This window comes from Bidens hawaiensis, unplaced genomic scaffold, assembly GCF_021521415.1.
Source record: "Bidens hawaiensis isolate Kalapana, Puna unplaced genomic scaffold, B.hawaiensis_p1.1 tig00028894_1, whole genome shotgun sequence".
In the NCBI taxonomy this organism is placed as follows: Eukaryota; Viridiplantae; Streptophyta; class Magnoliopsida; order Asterales; family Asteraceae; genus Bidens; species Bidens hawaiensis.
The window spans coordinates 198,051-219,431 of NW_027494749.1; positions in this window are offsets into that span (position 1 = coordinate 198,051).

Genomic DNA, 21,381 nt, shown 5'->3' on the forward strand with positions numbered 1-21,381 from the left:
TGTTTTTATAAGAGAGAATCGGATAGAAATCTTTTCAATGCACACTTGATGAATGCAACATGAGCCACTATTTATAGGCAATCTGGATGGTGAGGCACGGCCCCGTGCTTGATGAGCACGGCCCCGTGTATTTTTATGACATGTGCCAGATTTGTTTTGTCTTTTGTGTGAGCTGGCAACGGCCCCGTGGTTAACAGGCACGGTCCCGTGCTTTTTAGTGACATGTGCTCAATTCTTCTTTGTCTTTTATGCATTCCCGTCCACGGCCCCGTGCATGCTGAGCACGACCCCGTGCTTTTGTTCTCAGATTTTGTCTTTTCTTGTTCCATAAGCATGGGGGCGTGTTTCTTGAGACATGGGGACGTGTTTCTTTGTTTTCTTGTGTTTTCTTCTGTTTTTCTTCGTCTTTTTGCTTGTTTCTTCGTTTGAGGTTTGGTTTCACCTGAAATTACGTTTTATTATGATAAGTAGCCTTTTATGCTATGTTATTAGATAGAACTTGCAGTTTTTAGAGATTATTTGATGCTGAAAAGATGTATATTTCTATGTACATCAAACATCCCCACACTTGAACATTGTTTGTCCTCAAGCAATCGTCTTATAAATGTTCTCTAAAAACAGCAAATTTAGATTATAGCTATTCCTTAAGCGAGCTCCAAGAAGATGAAACACAATAACCAATCTTTATGTTAGTGATAAATAAGAGAGAACTTTTGTTTTTATGAGCTTCTGTTTATGCAAAACGTCACGTTCTCGCAATATTAACTCACACTCGGTTTTTATATCTGATCATACCTGGGATGTAGGTATGTGAACACTCTTAGCCAAAATGCAATCTGTGATAAATAAACTTGTAACAAGTTCAAATCTTCACCTTTTGAAGGGTTGCATAGATTAGAAGGTAAAAAAGGGTTCCGGTTTAGTGTGAGTAGGAATTGGTATTTTGTGGTGGTTCAAGGTTTAATGGCAAATACAACTTCAGTTGTTTGTCGGGAGTCTTGAGATGTCTTCAATGGTTAGCTCCTTTTCTTTGATTTTTTTTTTTGTAAATACTATATACCTAATGACTCTTTTAAGGTCAGATCGTCAAGTTTTATCGAGGATGTGAATTAATTCTTCCTCAATTCTGTTATGAATATAACTTCCAACTCTAATGGATCATTCGGCTTTGAGCCTAATAGCCCCCACCCTCATTAGTTCGGTATATTCATGCTGAGACTGAGTTTGACTTTTTCTACATCTTCCTTCGTGGGACCAGTTTCCGCAACCTAAGCATCGTTCATATCTTTTTGCTCTTCTCTTCATTGCGTTTTTGGAAATTCCATAGAATGGTGGCATTTGTTCGTTTTAGCGCCACTTTTTCCTCACCTCATTGCTAAAGAGAAAGATTCTCTCCCTAAGTTCTGGAGGCAACCTAGGTTTTGTGAAGTGTATGTAGCAAAGGAAATTGAAATCGAAAGAATGCATTTCCAGTTTTGTAGGGTCTGCCGGTAAAAGACCAGTGTTGTATTTTACCAGTTCAAAATGGATAAGGTGATCGGATTTTTGGGTTTTGTAATTTTGGTAATGGGTTTATGTAAATATTACCTTCTTCTTTATACAACGCTTCGTGCGGTCTTGAAATGAATAATGACAAGTTCTAAATCACACGAAACATATGACTCACTTAAAGCTTCCGAAAAAATATTTATATGGCATGAGGTTTATCTCACAGTAACGGGGGAATTGGGTATTAACGCCATATTTTGCATAAACTTATTCTCAATATTACAAAACTTCTTCTTACTTTTTCACTTTTATGTAATGATTGGTTATTTGCAAAAAAATTTCTTGGTTTTCTTTTTAGGTTTAAAATAATCTTTGTTTGCTGCAAAATATATTTGTTTTAGAGATTTTTATAATTAGTTGGACAAACAAACAATTTGGTCAAGTAATTCCCCTCCCCGCACTTGAATCTCACATTGTCCTCAATGTGATAAGATTCATGAAAATATAAAAATTCTAGTTGAGTATTATGGGTTAAAATGGAGAGTTACTTCCCTACGGGTTAACGAAATTTCGATAGAGCGTCCCCTGTTTTTCGTCCGTTTTCCTGTTTTTGTACCTGTATAATATAAAACTACAAACAACCACAAACAACCAAGCATAAACTGCTGAAAATTGGGTATGGAATCATCCATCCCTAGCCCTATTGGGCTAAATTAGAACCTATCATAATGTCTTTGGCACCAACGGCCACAAAATATCCAAATCAACATAAAAATAAACAAACAAGTACGATGAAAAGTAAATTGTTTAAAACACATAAAAAGTTCATGAAATACTACCAACTCGTGCCCATGCGCGACCTACCAGTGCCGCCAATCATCAGTTACCCGCATCCGGGTCAAACGGTCCCCACTGCCTGTCCATGCGATAGCCCAAGCGATCAATCTCTTGCCTCGTCTCTGCATATTCGGCTGCTCGCTGTGCATCCGATGCAGCCATCTGTTCTGACATCCTGTTAAACGCGGCAGTAGTGTTAGCTGAGAATTGATCAATAAGTCCAAATATACCCTCGAAAGAGTATCGGCTATCATGTGATGAACTGGGGCCGGCCCCTGATGAAGATGGGCCTCCTGTCTGATGGTAAGTTCGGCGGCGGTATTGTCTGGGCGGTGACTGTCGTCTCTCGTGCACGTCCTAAATCATCATCTCTGACGGGTCTTCCGGGTCCCATACCTGGTTGTTCTTGTCACAAAAACTCTTAACTGCCCTGACACAAAAAACACGGCCCCGTGCTTAGCAGGCACGGTACCGTGCTGCATAGTGCAGACAGTACTGTTTTGTTTATTTGTCGAGCTGGTTTATTTTTAACTGGGTTTTTATTTTCTGGTTATTTTAAACTTGGTAAAAACATCCTAAATTTCATTAAGAACATAAAAGTAAAGACATAATTAAAGATAGATGAAATGAAAAGTACAACAACAATTCTCGGGTCCTAACACATAGTTCTAGCGGAAACAACTTAAACGAGAAACAAAGGCAGAAACTTCAACGGCCACCACTTCCGAACAAGTCCTGGATGTGTGGTGGTGCTCGTTTGGCTTCCAAAAGTTCGTCAAGTTTTTTGTTGAGCGTGACGATTTCTCGGTTGAGAAAGTTAAGTTTGGAAGTCACATCCTTGTGGTGGCCATCCACAACATGGAAGTTTTCGAACCTAAGCAGGTCGACTTTGTTAATCAACTCGACTACTCGACCTTCGGTTTGCATATTGCTTTCAACTTGATCTCTTACGATGCATTGGAGTCGCATGACTTGTTACTCGAGGAAGGAAGATTCATGTTGTTTCCCTTTTTTCACTAGCTTCCATTCAACCCGTTTTCCTTCCATTTAGGTAATTTTTGTTTGGTGTGAATGGAATAGTGAAATTATGCATGCATTATATAGAGACTGGAAAGTTGAACACGGCATCGCGCATTAGGAAACACGGCCCCGTGCTGCTAGAAGAATAAATGTTCCTGAGTCAGAGAATTGTACGGAGTCAGCGCGTATCATGCTGAAGATTCTAGGGTGACCACGACGCCGTGTTTAGGAAAGCACGGCCGCGTGCTTTTTGTCCCAGTGTTTTTCATTTTAATTTTTCAACATGATTTACTATCCGGAATTTTTAGAATGACGTTTATTGTGATAATTTGGAAGTTTGGTCATCTAAAAATTACTTTTCATTAAATAAAGATCCTAGAACAATTTCGGGATAAGCCCGGGTTTCCTAAGAAAAGAAAATAGTCGGGTTAAGCCCGAAGTCCTAACACATTGTGCTTAATGCACTTGATTACACATAAAAGCATAAAATTAAGTTTCCTAGAATTCCCCGAAAGGCTCTCCTCCTCCGAATGGTCCTGGTGGTGGAAAATACATGAAGTCGAGAACTTAAAACTGGAGTTGCTCGTTGATTTCTCATAGTTCCATTTTCATGTTTTCCACTGATTCGGTTAGTTGCATGAGACGCATCTCTGCAAGGAGATTCATTTCGGTGAGTTCTTTCACGAGTTCTTGAAGTTTCAAAAGAAGCTCGGTTTTGAAAACATGGCGGGGCATCATTTCTCGGATGTCGGGAAACGGGAATTGCTTCATTAATCTCAGTTGGCATGCTGGATTTTCAGAAGTTTTTGGTTTGTGCAAGGAATGCAATGACACAAGGTGCCTTTTATAACCAAACAGGAAACCAAGTACGGCACCGTGCTTATGGAAGCACGCCCCCGTGTTTTTAGTCTGACAATTCAGTAGACTGAGATTTTTGCAGCGTAGATGCCGGCCCGTATTTTTCGGCACGGGACCGTGCTTTTGAGAGCACGCCCCCGTGGTTTTTATGTTTTCTAAAAATAAATATTTTTTGTTTTTTTTAGTTATTTACAAGGCCTAGTTTTGAGAAGGTCTTGACCAGACCTTATTTCCTCACGTTCTTAATCAAGAAGTTTGGAGGGTTAATACCTCCAACACTTCTTCGAGTGGACCGTCGATATATGGTTTTAATCGATGTCCATTTACTTTGAACTTCTGGCCGTTTGAATTTGAAATTTTGATGGTTCCATAGTCAAAAATTGTTTCCACTACGTATGGACCTGACCATCGGGATTTCAGTTTTCCTGGGAAAAGACGTAAACGAGCGTTGTATAGCAGTACACGATCTCCGATTTTAAATTCTTTATTTCCTTTTAAATGAGCGTCGTGTATGCATTTAGTCTTTTCTTTGTAGGTCCAGGAATTTTCATAGGCCCTTGTTCTTAGTTCTTCGATCTCACGAATTTGATCTTCCCGGTTTGTTCCGGCGGACTTTAGATCAAAGTTCACTGCTCTAAGGGCCAATAGGCTTTCTGTTTCAATTCTACTGGTAGATGACATGCCTTCCCGCAAACGAGCTTGAAGGGTGTCGTTCCTATGGGAGTTTTGTAGGCCGTCCTAAGGGCCCACAATGCGTCATCTAATTTTTCTGCCCAATTTTTGCGATTCATCCCCACACTTCTTTCCAGAATTCTCTTAATTCCTCGATTCGAGACTTCCACCTGTCCACTGGTCTGCGGGTGATATGGTGTTGCCAGGCGGCGGTGAACCCCATATCGTGCTAAGACCTTGTCCATCTGGGTGTTACAGAAGTGAGTACCTCTGTCGCTGATGAGGGCTTTTGGTGTTCCGAATCTTGAGAACAACTTTTTCAGAACTCGTACAACTACTCGAGCATCGTTAGTGGGAAGAGCTTTTGCTTCTACCCATTTAGATACGTAATCGACTGCTACAAGAATGTATTTGTTTCCGAATGACTTAGGAAACGGCCCCATGAAATCTATTCCCCATACATCAAAGATTTCACAAATTTGAATGCCCTTTTGAGCCATCTCATTTTTCGATGAGATGTTCCCGGCTCTTTGACAAGTATCGCATGCTTGGATCAAAGTTTGTGTATCTTTGTATATAGTGTGCCAGAAAAATCCTGCATCAAACACTTTTCTGACCATGGTGGCGGTACCGTGGTGTCCGCCTGTTGGTCCTTCATGACAGTGTTTGAGAATGTCTAAGGCCTCCTTGCCTGCTACGCACCTACGAATGACTTGATCCGCACCTATCCTAAATACGTATGGATCTTCCCAGAAGTAAAACTTAAGATCGGAGAAGAATTTCTTTCGCTGTTGATGGGTAAGTCCTTTTCTGAGAATCCTACAAGCTAAGTAATTTGCGAAGTCAGCATACCAAGGACTTTCGTCTTTTTCCTTTATTACGTCTTGAATGTGCATGAGGACTTCATGTGGGATATTATCATTGATAATTTCCTTGTGAAGTTCTTCGGGGGTTGGACATTCTAAACGTGAAAGATGGTCTGCGGCTACATTTTCTGCTCCTTTCTTGTCTTTAACTTCGATATCGAATTCTTGGAGTAGTAGGATCCACCGGATGAGTCTAGGTTTGGCATCTTGTTTGTTGAATAGTTATCGTATTGCGGCATGGTCGGTGTAAACTATGGTTTTGGAAAGAACTAGGTATGATCTAAATTTTTCAAAGGAAAATACTACCGCTAGTAACTCTTTTTCTGTTGTGGTATAATTTTCTTGTGCATCGTTAAGAGTTTTACTGGCATAGTAAATTGGGTGAAATTGTTTTTCTTTGCGTTGTCCGAGTACGGCTCCAACTGCAAAGTCGCTTGCATCGCACATGATTTCGAATGGAAGGGTCCAATCGGGTGTGGTCATGATTGGTGCGTTGACAAGTTTGTCCTTCAATGTATTGAATGACTCAACACATTCCTCAGAGAAGACGAATGGTGCGTCTTTTTCTAGAAGTTTGGTCATAGGTCTTGAGATTTTAGAGAAGTCTTTTATGAAGCGGCGGTAGAAACCTGCGTGACCTATAAAACTTCTAATGGCTTTGACCGAAGTTGGCGGCGGAAGTTTGGATATGGTTTCTATTTTGGCCCTATCAACTTCTAGTCCGTTTTGAGAAATCTTGTGTCCTAAAACAATGCCTTCCTTTACCATAAAGTGGCATTTTTCCCAGTTGAGCACTATATTTACTTCTTCACACCTAGCTAACATTTTGTCTAGGTTTTTCAGGCAATGATCGAAAGAGTCTCCAAAGACTGAGAAGTCGTCCATGAAAACCTCCATAGAGTTTTCGATCATTTTATGAAAGATGGCTACCATGCAACGCTGGAAGGTGGCTGGAGCATTGCATAGTCCAAATGGCATTCTTCGGTGGGCGAAGGTTCCGTATGGACATGTAAAAGTAGTTTTCTCCTGATCTTCAGGAGCAATGGGAATCTGAAAGTATCCGGAAAATCCATCAAGAAAACAGTAGAACATTTTTCCAGACAATCGTTCGAGCATTTGGTCAATGAAAGGAAGTGGAAAATGATCTTTTCTTGTGGCATCATTAAGCTTCCGGTAATCAATGCAAACTCGCCAGCCTGTGATGGTTCTAATGGGTATTAGTTCGTCCTTCTCGTTCATTACGACCGTCATTCCTCCCTTCTTGGGTACTACCTGAACGGGACTTACCCAAGGTGAGTCTGAGATTGGGTAGATTAATCCGGCATCAAGCAGTTTGATTACTTCCTTCTTCACCACATCTTGCATGTTAGGATTGAGACGTCTTTGATGTTGGACCACGGGTTTGTATTCTTCTTCCATGAGGATTTTGTGAGTACAAAAGGAAGGACTGATGCCCTTGATATCCATGCGATAGCCTTCTTATGGTTTTTGAGAACCTTAAGAAGTTCGTCTTTCTCTTCTTTGGAAATGTGAGATGAAATAATTACTGGGAGTTGAGAGTCTTTTTCTAGAAAGGCGTATTCGAGATGGTTTGGTAGTTCTTTTAACTCTAAGGCCGGTGGTTCTTCAATTGATGGTTTTGATTTTTCATTATTTTCACTGATTTCGCATATTATTTCTGATTCTTCTTGGTAATTGTTGTTGAGATTTTCGTTTTCTAAAATGGGTTTGTTAAGTGTTTTGTCTAAGACTTGTGTTTCTATGGGAGTATTAATGGAGGAATCTCGCATATAGCAACTTACGATGGAGTCTATGATGTCAACACAATATAAAGTGTCATCGTGTTGTTGCGGATATTGCATAGATTTTCCTATGTCAAAAGTGATTGTCTCGTCATTAACCCTGAGAGTGAGTTTACCGGTGCAAACATCAATGATAGCCTTTTCGGTGGCTAAAAAGGGTCTACCTAAAATTAGAGGTACACTTTTGTCTTCCTCCATGTCTAGAATCACAAAATCTAGTGGGAAAACAAATTTTTCAATTTTGACAAGCATGTTTTCAACAATGCCCCTAGGATATTTAACGGATCGGTCAGCTAACTGAATGCTTATGCGGGTGGGCTTTGGTTCTCCTATCCCTAGTTTTGCAAAAACCGCATAAGGCATTAAATTAATACTAGCTCCTAAGTCAGCCAGGGCATTGCTAACAGATAAATTTCCTATGAGACAAGGGATAGTAAAGCTCCCTAGATCGGTCATCTTTGTTGGTAGCTTGCTTTGGAGGACAGCTGAACATTCTTCACTTAGGGTGACATGCGAGAGTTCCTCCAGCTTCCTTTTGTTTGTCAGCACTTCTTTGAGAAACTTGGCATATTTTGGCATCTGAGCAATAGCTTCGACAAAAGGGATGTTGATATGGATTTGTTTAAAGAGTTCTAGAAACTTCCCATATTGGGCTTCCAATCGTTCCTGCTTCAGTCTTCCAGGGTATGGAATAGGTGGAACATAAGTTCGGACTGGCTCCTTAGGTTGGATTATGCTTGTTGGGGTCAGCCTTTCCTGCGTTTCAACAGGAGACTTCTTCTCCATAACTGGTTCTGAGGTTGGTGAGACAACAGTGGTCGTACCGCTTCGTAATGTAACGGCGTTAGCTGTTGCATTCGGGTTGGTGATTGTGTTGCTTGGAAGGGCGCCAGGTGGTCTTTCGGATAATTGTCGGGCAATTTTTCCTATTTGGGTTTCTAAGTTCTGAAGTGATGCTTGTTGACTTCTGAGATCGGCTCCATGTTTTAATAATACTCCGCTGATATCAACAGCTCTTGAGTCGGCTTTCTTTTCTGCTTCATTTGTTTTGGTCATTAATTGGATTAACATTTCTTCGATCTTTGAGTAGCTCGGGTTTTGATGGTTACTCGAGCTTTGGTCTTGGTATTGAGTTTTAGGTTGGAAGGATTGATTCATCGGTCTCTTTTTGAATCTTGGTAGGGGTTGAGTGTTACCTCCGTCTTTCCAGCTGAAGTTTGGATGGTTTTTCCAACCTGGGTTGTAGTTATTGCTGAAAGCGTTGTTCTGTCGAGCGATGAAATCGACTTCTTCCATGGCCATAATGACTTGTTTACAGTCACTCGTCTTATGATTTCCTCCACAAGTGTCACAGGTGAGTCTGTTTTTTGATAGCTCGGCTTGAAGTTGTTCGAATTTTTTAGAAAGAGTTTCAAGCTGTGCTGTGACAATGATGTTGGAATCAACGTGGTGTATTCCTTTATGGGTAGGTGTAGATCTTGGTGGGTTATAAGCGAAACTCTTCTTTGCGGCCTTCTCCAGGACTTCAAATGCTTCGTTAGGTGATTTGGATCCCAGGTCTCCACCAGCGATCTGGTCGATGGCCTGTTTGTTTTGACTGGATTGTGCGTCAAAGAAAGTTTGAACTTGTAACCATACGCTCAGCCCATGATGTGGGCATATTCCTAAAAGACTTTTGTATCTTTCCCATGCTGCGTGTAACGATTCATCATCATCGATCCGGAATCCGGTAATGCTGGCTCGGTATTTGGCAGTTTTGTCGGGCGGAAAATATTTGAGGAGAAACTGTTCAATCATCTGGTCCCAAGTGGTAATGGAACCAGAGGAAAGAGATTCTATCCATTCTAGGGCTTGGCCCCTTAGAGAGAAAGGAAAGAGTTTAAGCTTGATTTGATCTTCTGAACAGTGTTGGATTTTAAAAGTTCCGCAGATTCGTAAGAATCGTAATATGTGAGAAAGAGGGTCTTCGTCGAGGAAACCATGAAATTGAACTGGATTTTCCACCATATTAATGGTGCTTGATTTGATTTCGAAATTTTCGGTGATTTCGATTGGAGCCACTCCATTGCCGTAGCCTTCAAGAGTTGGCTTGTCATACTGGCTCATGTTCGGCTCATTGTTCTGGTCCGCCATCATTTCTTCGGTTTGATTTTCTCCTGATGTGGTGGCGTCTACTGATTCGTCTTTGATTGCTTCTGCGGTTTTCTGTAGTCCGTTTACGAGTTCGTCGACGAAAGAGTCGTTCCGGTTCAGAAATTGGAGAAACAAGCTCAAGCTCAAAAGTAGAGGACATACATGGGACTAAATCAAAATTAAACACTAAAGCAAAAGTTAGCTAAAGTTAGTCTAAAAGGTTAGTCTAGTATTAAACTACGAGTTGTGCTACGCTATTTTTAACTAAACTAAACTAAGGTCTTAATTAAGCTAGAGTAAAGTTAAGGTAAATAAAGGTAAAAAGTAGGCTAGCCGTAAAATCATATTTTAGTATTTAGTAAAAATTAAAAATAAAGTGAAATAGAAGTTAAAAATTTGTACAACTATAAACAATGATTAAATTAAAACTTGGATCGTTCTTAGAAATGTACCGTGTCCCCGGCAACGGCGCCAAAAACTTGATGCGTTCTATGTAGCTTGTATAAAATATGATAGATTGGATATTTAGCTTTTGCACAAGATCGTGTTTTAAATTTATAAAAGTGATTTCTACAAAGACTAAACACACACAAAATAGGCAAGTGTACCTATCGTATATGTAGAATAGTATTTGTAAGAACCAAGTAACGATCCGTGGACACAAATGTTTCTAATAATAAATCATTGTTTTACTTCAATCGGAGGTTTTAATCAGTTTGAGGTTAATTTTTTAATTTTTATAAAATATAAATAATTATATATATATAATATATAGGTGACCAAGATAAGAAATTCTAAACGAGTTGTTCAATTATACGAAGGTTACCATCTAAGATCAAGAATTCACTCCATTTTAGCATTAATAATTAATATATAGACATGTGATAAACTTACCGTAGCAATATATGATAGATAACTCCTTAACCCAAAGTGAGCATCTTTGGCACTAAGGAGATGATATGCGCATTTTAAAGTCCACCCTTTCCTAATGTCATACCATCTCAATGATGTCAATTAAAGTTGGCAAGTAGTTTCGTTAAGTAGAAAGATTAGGATTGACTTCAATTTCTCGAATACCAATTCTAACAACTTCGGGTGATTGTAGTTCATCACACAACCTCCCCTTGGTTGATTTAAGTAGGTTATGATTACACATTCCATTAACATATGGTTTCTTTGGCTAATTTGATATCCTAAGCAAAGTCATTTTCGGGTTACCAAGGTTTAGAAAAATACACCATAACTTATATCTCATCATTTCTAAGTACAATATAAGGATCCATGTTTCGATAATGTATCAAAGTATTTCTATCTTTCAAGAACATGAATCGATCATGAACGATTGCCAAAGAGATTGACAACTACCAACTTTGAATTAGTGATTTAAGATGGTGAAACATTTCTCATCAAAAGATAATTGTAATATAACCATGTACTTAACTAGACTACATCACATGTCTTGATTAATTATCAAGTAAAACAAAGCTTCTTCATAGATTTTAGATGGTAAAAGGAGTTTAGCTCATAATGAGCATTATAATGAACATTAAGATGATTGATAATAACAAATACATGATTAAACTTGGAACAATCTAACCAAATGTAGATGAATCCTTCTTCTTAATGATGGGGATGATGGTTGATGATGATGATTAGTGGTGATGACCTCCAAACCTTCAAACTTTTCACTAGATCTTCAAGGTGAGTGTTAGTGTGTGTTTTTATAAGAGAGAATCGGATAGAAATCTTTTCAATGCACACTTGATGAATGCAACATGAGCCACTATTTATAGGCAATCTGGATGGTGAGGCACGGCCCCGTGCTTGATGAGCACGGCCCCGTGTATTTTTATGACATGTGACAGATTTGTTTTGTCTTTTGTGTGAGCTGGAAACGGCCCCGTGGTTAGCAAGCACGGTCCCGTGCTTTTTAGTGACACGTGCTCAATTCTTCTTTGTCTTTTCTGCATTACCGTCCACGGCCCCGTGCATGCTGAGCACGGCCCCGTGCTTTTGTTCTCAGATTTTGTCTTTTCTTGTTCCATAAGCATGGGGGCGTGTTTCTTGAGACATGGGGGCGTGTTTCTTGAGACATGGGGGCGTGTTTCTTTGTTTTCTTGTGTTTTCTTCGTCTTTTTCTTGTTTCTTCGTTTGAGGTTTGGTTTCACCTGAAATTACGTTTTATTATGATAAGTAGCCTTTTATGCTATGTTATTAGATAGAAATTGCAGTTTTTAGAGATTATTTGATGCTGAAAAGTTTTATATTTCTATGTACATCAGTGATGGTGATGATGATGATGATGATGGTGATGATGATCATGATGATCATGATGATGGTTAAGGTAATGGTGATGATGATAGTGATGGTGATGATGATGATGATGATGATGGTGGTGATAATGATGATAATGATGAAGATGATGATAATGATGATCATGATGATGGTTAAGGTGATGGTGATGATGATAGTGATGGTGATGACGATGATGATGGTGGTGGTGATAATGATGATGATGATGAAGATGATGACAATGGTGATGATAATGATGGTGATAATGATGATGATTATAATAATGATGACGATGATGGTGATGGTGGTCATGATGATGATGAAGATGATGATAATGATAATAATGGTGGTGATGATGATGATGATGTTGATGGTGATGATAATGGTGGAGGTGGTGGTGATGAAGCATATGATGATGGTGGTGGTGATGATGGTGATGGTGATGGTAGTGATGAGGATGGTGATGGTGATGGTGATGATGATGATGATGATGATGTAATGTTGATGATGATGATGATGATGATGATGATGATGAAGATCATGATCATGATCATGATGATGATGATTGATATTGTAACATAATCGAAAATGTAACATAATCGATTATGTAAATAATCGAAAATGTTACATAATCGATTACGTAACATAATCGAAAATGTAACATAATCGAAAATGTAAGTAATCAATTATTTAACCTAATAGAAAATGTAACATAATCGATTATGTAACATAATTGGAAATGTAACATAATCGAAATTGTAACATTATCGACTATGTAACATAATCGAAAATGTAAGATAATCGAAAATGTTACATAATCGAAAAGGTAACATAATCGATTATGTAACAAACATAATCAAAAATGTAACATAATCGATTATGTAACATAATCGAAAATGTAACATAATCGAAAATGTTACATAATCGAAAATGTAACATAATCGATTATGTAACATAATCAAAAATGTAACATAATTGATTATGTAACATAATCGAAAATGTTACATAATCGAAAATGTAAAATAATTGAAAATGTTACATAATCGAAAATGTAACATAATCGAAAATGTAACGTAATCGATTATGTAACATTATCGATTATGTAACCTAATAGAAAATGTAGCATAATCGAATATGTAACATAATCGAAAATGTAACATAAACATAATCGAAAATGTTACATAATCGATTATGTAACATAATCGAAAATGTAACATAATCGAAAATGTTACATAATCGAAAATGTAAAATAAACGAAAATGTAAAATAATCGATTATGTAATATAATCGAAAATGTAACATAATCGATTATGTAACATATTCGAAAATGTAACATAATCGAAAATGTAACAAAATAGATTATGTAACATAATCGAAAATGTAACATAATCGATTATGTAACTTAATCGATTATGTAACATAATCGAAAATGTAATATAATCGATTATGTAACATAATAAAAAATGTAACATAATCGATTATGTAACATAATCGAAAATGTTACATAATCGAAAATGTAACATAACCGATTATGTAACATAATCGATTATGTAACATAAGCGAAAATGTTACATAATCGAAAATTTAACATAATCGAAAATGTAACATAATCGAAAATGTAACAAAATCGATTATGTAAAATAATCGAAAATGTAACCTAATCGATTATGTAACATAATCGAAAATGTAACATAATCGAAAATGTAACATAATCAATTATGTAACATAATCGAAAATGTAACATAATCGATTATGTAACATAATCGAAAATGTTACATAATCGAAAACGAAACATAATCGATTATGTAACATAATCGAAAATGTAACACAATCGATTATGTAACATAATCGAAAATGTAACATCATCGAAAATTTAACATAATCGATCATGTAACATAATCGAAAATGTAACATAATCGAAAATGTTAGATAATCGAAAATGTAACATAATAGAAAATGTAACGTAATCGAAAATGTAACGTAATCGTTTATGTAACATTAGCGATTATGTAACCATAGAAAATGTATCATAATCGAAAATTTAACATAATCGATTATGTAACATAATCGAAAATGTAACATAATCGATTATGTAACATAATCGAAAATGTAAAATAATCGATTATGTAACATAATCGAAAATGTAACATAATCGAAAATGTAGCATAATAGAAAATGTAACACAATCGAAAATGAAACGTAATCGATTATGTAACATTATCGATTATGTAACCATAGAAAATGTAGCATAATCGAAAATGTAACATAATCGAAAATGTAACATAATCGAAAATGTTACATAATCTAAAATGTAACATAATCGATTATGTAATATACTCGAAAATGTTACATAATCGAAAATGTAACATAATCGAAAATGTTACATAATCGATTATGTAACATAATCGAAAATTTAACATAATCGATTATGTAAGATAATCGAAAATGTAACATAATCGAAAATGTTACATAATCGAAAATCTAAAATAATAGAAAATGTAAAATAATCGATTATGTAACATAATCGAAAATGTTACATAATCGATTATGCAACATAATCGAAAATTTACATAATCGAAAATGTAACATAATCGATTATGTAACAAAATCGAAAATGTAGCATAATCAATTATGTAACATAATCGAAAATGTAACATAATCGAAAATGTAACAAAATCGATTATGTAATATAATCGAAAATGTAACATAATCTATTATGTAACATAATCGAGAATGTAACATGATCGAAAATGTAAAATAATCGAAAATGTAAAATAATCGAAAATGTAACATAACCGAAAATGTATCGTAATCGAAAATGTAACGTAATCGATTATGTAACATTATCGATTATGTAACCTAATAGAAAATGTAGTATAATCGAAAATGTAACATAATCGAAAATGTTACATAATCGATTATGTAACATAATCGAAAATGTAACATAATCGAAAATGTTACATAATCGAAAATGTAAAATAATCGAAAATGTAAAATAATCGATTATGTAACATAATCGAAAATGTAACGTAATCGATTATGTAACATAATCGAAAATGTAACATAATCGAAAATGTAACAAAATCGATTATGTAACATAATCGAAAATGTAACATAATCGATTATGTAACTTAATCGATTATGTAACATAATCGAAAATGTAACATAATCGATTATGTAACATAATCGAAAATGTTACATAATCGAAAATGTAACATAATCGAAAATGTAACATAATCGATTATGTTACATAATCGAAAATGTAACATAATCGATTATGTAACATAATCAAAAATGTAACATAATCGAAAATGTTGATAATAGAAAATGTAACATAATAGAAAATGTAACGTAATCGAAAATGTAACGTAATCGATTTTGTAACATTAGCGATTATGTAACCATAGAAAATGTAGCATAATCGAAAATGTAACATAATCGATTATTTAACATAATCGAAAATGTTACATAATCGAAAATGTAACATAATCGATTATGTAACATAATCGAAAATGTAACATAATCGAAAATGAAACGTAATCGATTATGTAACATTATCGATTATGTAACCATAGAAAATGTAGCATAATCGAAAATGTAACATAATCGAAAATGTAACATAATCGAAAATGTTAAATAATCGATTATGTAACATAATCGAAAATGTAACATAATCGATTATGTAATATTCTCGAAAATGTTACATAATCGAAAATGTAACATAATCGAAAATGTAACATTATCGAAAATGTTACATAATCGATTATGTAACATAATCGAAAATGTAACATAACCGATTATGTAAGATATTCTAAAATGTAACATAATCGAAAATGTTATATAATCGAAAATCTAAAAGAATCGAAAATGTAAAATAATCGATTATGTAACATAATCGAAAATGTTACATAATCGATTATGCAACATAATCGAAAATGTAACATAATCGATTATGTAACATTTTCGATTATGTAACATAATCGAAAATGTTACATAATCGATTATGTAATATAATCGAAAATGTAACATAATCGATTATGTAACATAATCGAAAATGTAACATAATCGAATATGTAAGATAATCGATTATGTAACATAATCGAAAATGTAACATAATCGATTATGTAGCATAATCGAAATTGTTACATAATCGAAAATGTAACATAATCGATTATGTAACATAATCGAAAATGTTACATAATCGATTATGTAATGTGACATCCCACATTGGTTGGGAAGGAGAACTATGCCTTCTTTATAAGGAGGTGGATACATTTCCCATCATAACGCGTTTTGGGCGTTTAATGGTAGTGGATGAGAGGAGAACTCCATAGTTAAGCGTGCTCAGGTGGGAGAAGTATGAGGATGGGTGACCTCCTGGACAACCAAAAGCAAATCTGTGAGGCGATGGTGGTACGTCCCGGCCAAAGCGGACAATATTATGGTGCGGTGGTAGCTGGGCTGTTACAAATGGTATTAGAGCCAGGGCCGGACCGGTGGTGCCAGGTCCCGCGAGGACGCTGGACCCCTAAGGGGGGTGGATTGTGACATCCCACATCAGTTGGGAAGGAGAACTAAGCCTTCTTTATAAGGAGGTGGATACCTTTCCCATCATAACGCGTTTTGGGCGCTTAATGGTAGTGGATTAGAGGAGAACTCCATAGTTAAGCGTGCTCAGGTGGGAGAAGTATGAGGATGGGTGAACATCTGGACGACCAAAAGCAAATCCGTGAGGCGATGGTGGTACGTCCCGGCCAAAGCGGACAATATTATGGTGCGGTGGTAGCTGGGCTGTTACATGTAACATAATCGAAAATGTAATGATATAATGCTAAATATTTATGTTTTCCTTGGACTTTTTAATTAATATTTTATTAGTTTTTGTTCTTTTTTAGTCGAGATTTGTATACTACTAACGTTTTTATGTTTCGTAGGTTCCGGGATTTGATTTTGATTAAAAAGGGCGAAAAACAAGCTAAAACGAGTCGAAACGGAGATCCGGAACGCGTCCGGAAGAACCAGGGCAGAGAACCGATCAGACCGGGCCGGTCTGACCGGCCCCCTTGGAAAAGCACGCTGCGTCGCGCGAAGGGGGAAGGCCAAATGCCCTCCGCGCGGCGCCTAGGCACAACTGGGCTAAAGTTATTTCGTTTTTGCTTCTTGTTTTCGCTATTTAAACAAAACCAAGCAATCATAAACTACCTAGGTCGTGATGAACCTTAGTTCGGTTTGATATTTGTTTGGATGTCGTTTCGTTATGAATTTTATGTTCTAAGTTAACAGTTGAGTTTGATTTAATTGATGCGTATGATTGCTTGGTTTTGTTTACTTGAATTTATTGTTTCACATTGCCTTTGTTGATTGTTTCATAGGATAGAGTTTTGTTAGGTCATTTACTGTGTGTTCTTGGCTAGTTTGTGATTAATATGCATTAAAAATCATAGAAACAATAAAATCAATTTAACAGATAATAGTGAACTGCCAGTCTAGAAAGCTGTAAAGTGATAGGTTGTTGATAGATCTTTGTTGGTCAGGATTGCTAGATTTAGTTCTTTGTAAGGAGTCCGTCTAGGTTTGATTGTCAGCTTAGTCTATCAAATTAATTGGGTCTGCTTTGCTATCTTTTGAATTCCGCGCTGTAATGTAGGTTTTCGTCATAAAAGATACTTAGACATAAGCGATTAAATAACCGTTAGGAAGTTTAATATAAAACTGGTGAGTCTTAAAATTGTTAGAAATCCATAGGCGTCTTCTTGAAGTTCAAGGGTCCTGTTCGGGTTTTCTGTCAAGGGTCTATTTTATGATCTCAGTTCCATAACGTGAGTTTTCCATTTAATTAATAACCGTAATTTTGGGGATTCTGGCCTGTGTAGTTATCTTTATCATCTGAAGTAATCTAAGTTTTCTTAATTATTTATTAGTTTAAATTAATTGAGTTTAAGTTTAATAAAATAATTAATTAAGTTTAAGGTAATGATTATGTTTTATTATTATTATATAAATTAGGTTTAGGTTTTGTTATTATATTATTAGTTTTATTATTAGTTAATTATTATTATTAAGTTTAATTATTAGTTTAAATTCCCCCTCAAATATTATTAATAAATAGTCGTGTCTTGTATTTGAGTCTAATTTAGCTAGTTTACGTAATTAAAAAAGTCTCGTGGGTTCGATATCCGGACTTACTTAGCTGTACTAAAGTCGACTCGTTCACTTGCCGGTTAGTAGTTTTAGTTAGGTTAAGAGTCTAGAATTATTACTTAATGTCTAGATTAGCGTGTTTTTATATAACTACTTTTAGCACATCATGTAACATAATCGAAAATGTAACATAATCGATTATGTAATATAATCGAAAATGTAACATAATCGATTGTGTAACATAATCGAAAATGTAACACAATCAATTGTGTAACATAATCGAAAATGTAACATAATCGAAAATGTAACATAATCGAAAATGTAACATAATCGATTATGTAACATAATCGAAAATGTAACATAATCGATTATATAACATAATCGAAAATGTTACATAATTGAAAATGTAACATATTAGATTATGTAACATAATCGAAAATATAACATAATCGATTATGTAACATAATCGAAAATGTAACTTAATCGAAAATGTAACATAATCGAAAATGTAAAATAATCGAAAATGTTACATAATCGAAAATGTAAAATAATCGAAAATGTTACATAATCGAAATGTAACGTAATCGAAAATGTAACGTAATCGATTATGTATCATTATCGATTATGTAACCTAATAGAAAATGTAGCATAATCGAAAAAGTAACGTAATCGAAAATGTTACATAATCGAAAATGTAACATAATCGAAAATGTTACACAATCGAAAATGTAAAATAATCGATTACGTAACATAATCGAAAATGTTACATAATCGAAAATGTTACATAATCGATTATGCAACATAATCGAAAATGTTACATAATCGAAAATGTAACATAATCGATTTTGTAACAAAATCGAAAATGTAACATAATCGATTATGTAACATAATCGAAAATGTAACATAAACGAAAACGTAACAAAATCGATTATGTAACATAATCGAAAATGTAACATAATCGATTATGTAACATAATCGAAAATGTTACATAATCGAAAATGTAACATAATCGATTATGTAACATAATCGAAAATGTAACATAATCGATTATGTAACATAATCGATTATGTAACATAATCGAAAATGTAACATAATCGATTAGGTAACATAATCGAAAATGTTACATAATCGAAAATGTAACGTAATCGAAAATGTAACGTAATCGATTATGTAACATTATCGATTATGTAACCACAGAAAATGTAGTAAAATCGAAAATGTAACATATTCGAAAATGTAACATAATCGAAAATGTTACATAATCGATTATGTAACATAATCGATTATGTAACATAATCGATTATGTAATATAATCGAAAATTTAACATAATCGAAAATGTAACATGATCGCTCGAAAATGTTACATAATCGATTATGTAACATAAATGTATCATAATCGATTATGTAACATTATCGAAAATGTAGCATAATCGAAAATGTAACATAATCAAAAATGTAGCATAAACGAAAATGTAACATAATCGAAAATGTAACATAATCGGAAATGTAACATAATCGAAAATGTAACATATTCGAAAATGTAACATAATCGATTACGTAACATAATAGAAAATGTAACATAATCGATTATGTAACATAATTGAAAATGTAATCCAATCGATTATGTAACGTAATCAATTATGTAACAAAATCGAAAATGTAACATTATCAATTATGTAACCTAATAGAAAATGTAACATAATCGAAAATGTAACATAATTGATTATGTAACATAATCGAAAATGTAACATAATCGAAAATGTTACATAATCGAAAATGTTGGAAGCTGTTTCGACCAAAGGTCTTTGGACACGACGAGGCTTGCCACGGCGTCCAGTGCGACCTCCAGCTCTCATAACGTTTCCAGCTCTCACATTTACTCCCGTTCCAGCCATCGTATTCTAAAAGGAAAAACACAAACGTTATCACTTAAGTAATTATTTAGTACAAGGATAGTAAGGCTAACATGTAATAACAGTGGCCAGTTGTGATTAGCTGATCACGTTACTTTTCGTGTCTTATACACTTTATTTTATGAGTCTATTTGTGCTGATTCTAATCTTTAACAGTTAAACAGTCAAACAAGCAAGAAACCCTATCCATATTAATCAAGATAACATTAACATTTATTATTTAATTGATTACGTAACATAATAGAAAATGTAACATAATCGATTATCTAAGATGACCGATAATCGAAAATGTAACATAATCGATTATGTAACATAATAGAAAATGTAACATAATCAAAAATGTAACATAATCGATTATCTAACATAATCGATTATGTAACATAATCGAAAATGTAACATAATCGAAAATGTAACATAATCGATTAGGTAACATAATCGAAAATGTTACATAATCGAAAATGTAGCGTAATCGAAAATGTAACGTAATAAAAAATGTAACGTAATCGATTATGTAACCATAGAAAATGTAGCATAATCAAAAATGTAACATAATCGAAAATGTAACATCAACAAAATGTTACATAATCGATTATGTAACATAATCGAAAATGTAACATAATCGATTATGTAATATAATCGAAAATGTAACATAATCGCTCGAAAATGTTACATAATCGATTATGTAACATAAATGTATCATAATCGATTATGTAACATTATCGAAAATGTAGCATAATCGAAAATGTAACATAATCGAAAATGTAGCATAAACGAAAATGTAACATAATCGAAAATGTAACATAATCGGAAATGTAACATATTCGAAAATGTAACATAATCGATTACGTAACATATTCGAAAATGTAACATAATCGATTACGTAACATAATAGAAAATGTAACATAATCGATTATGTAACATATTCGAAAATGTAATGCAATCGATTATGTAACGTAATCGAAAATGTAACGTAATCAATTATGTAACAAAATCGAAATTGTAACATTATCAATTATGTAACCTAATAGAAAATGTAACATAATCGAAAATGTAACATAATCGAAAATGTAACATAATCGAAAATGTAACATTATCGATTATGTAACATAATCAAAAATGTTACATAATCGAAAATGTTGGAAGCTGTTTCGACCGAAGGTCTTTGGACACGACGAGGCTTGCCACGGCGTCCAGTGCGACCTCCAGCTCTCATAACGTTTACAGCTCTCACGTTTACTCCCGTTCCAGCCATCGTATTCTAAAAGGAAAAACACAAACGTTATCACTTAAGTAACTATTTAGTACACGGATAGTAAGGCTAACATGTAATAACGGTGGCCAGTTGTGATTAGCTGATCA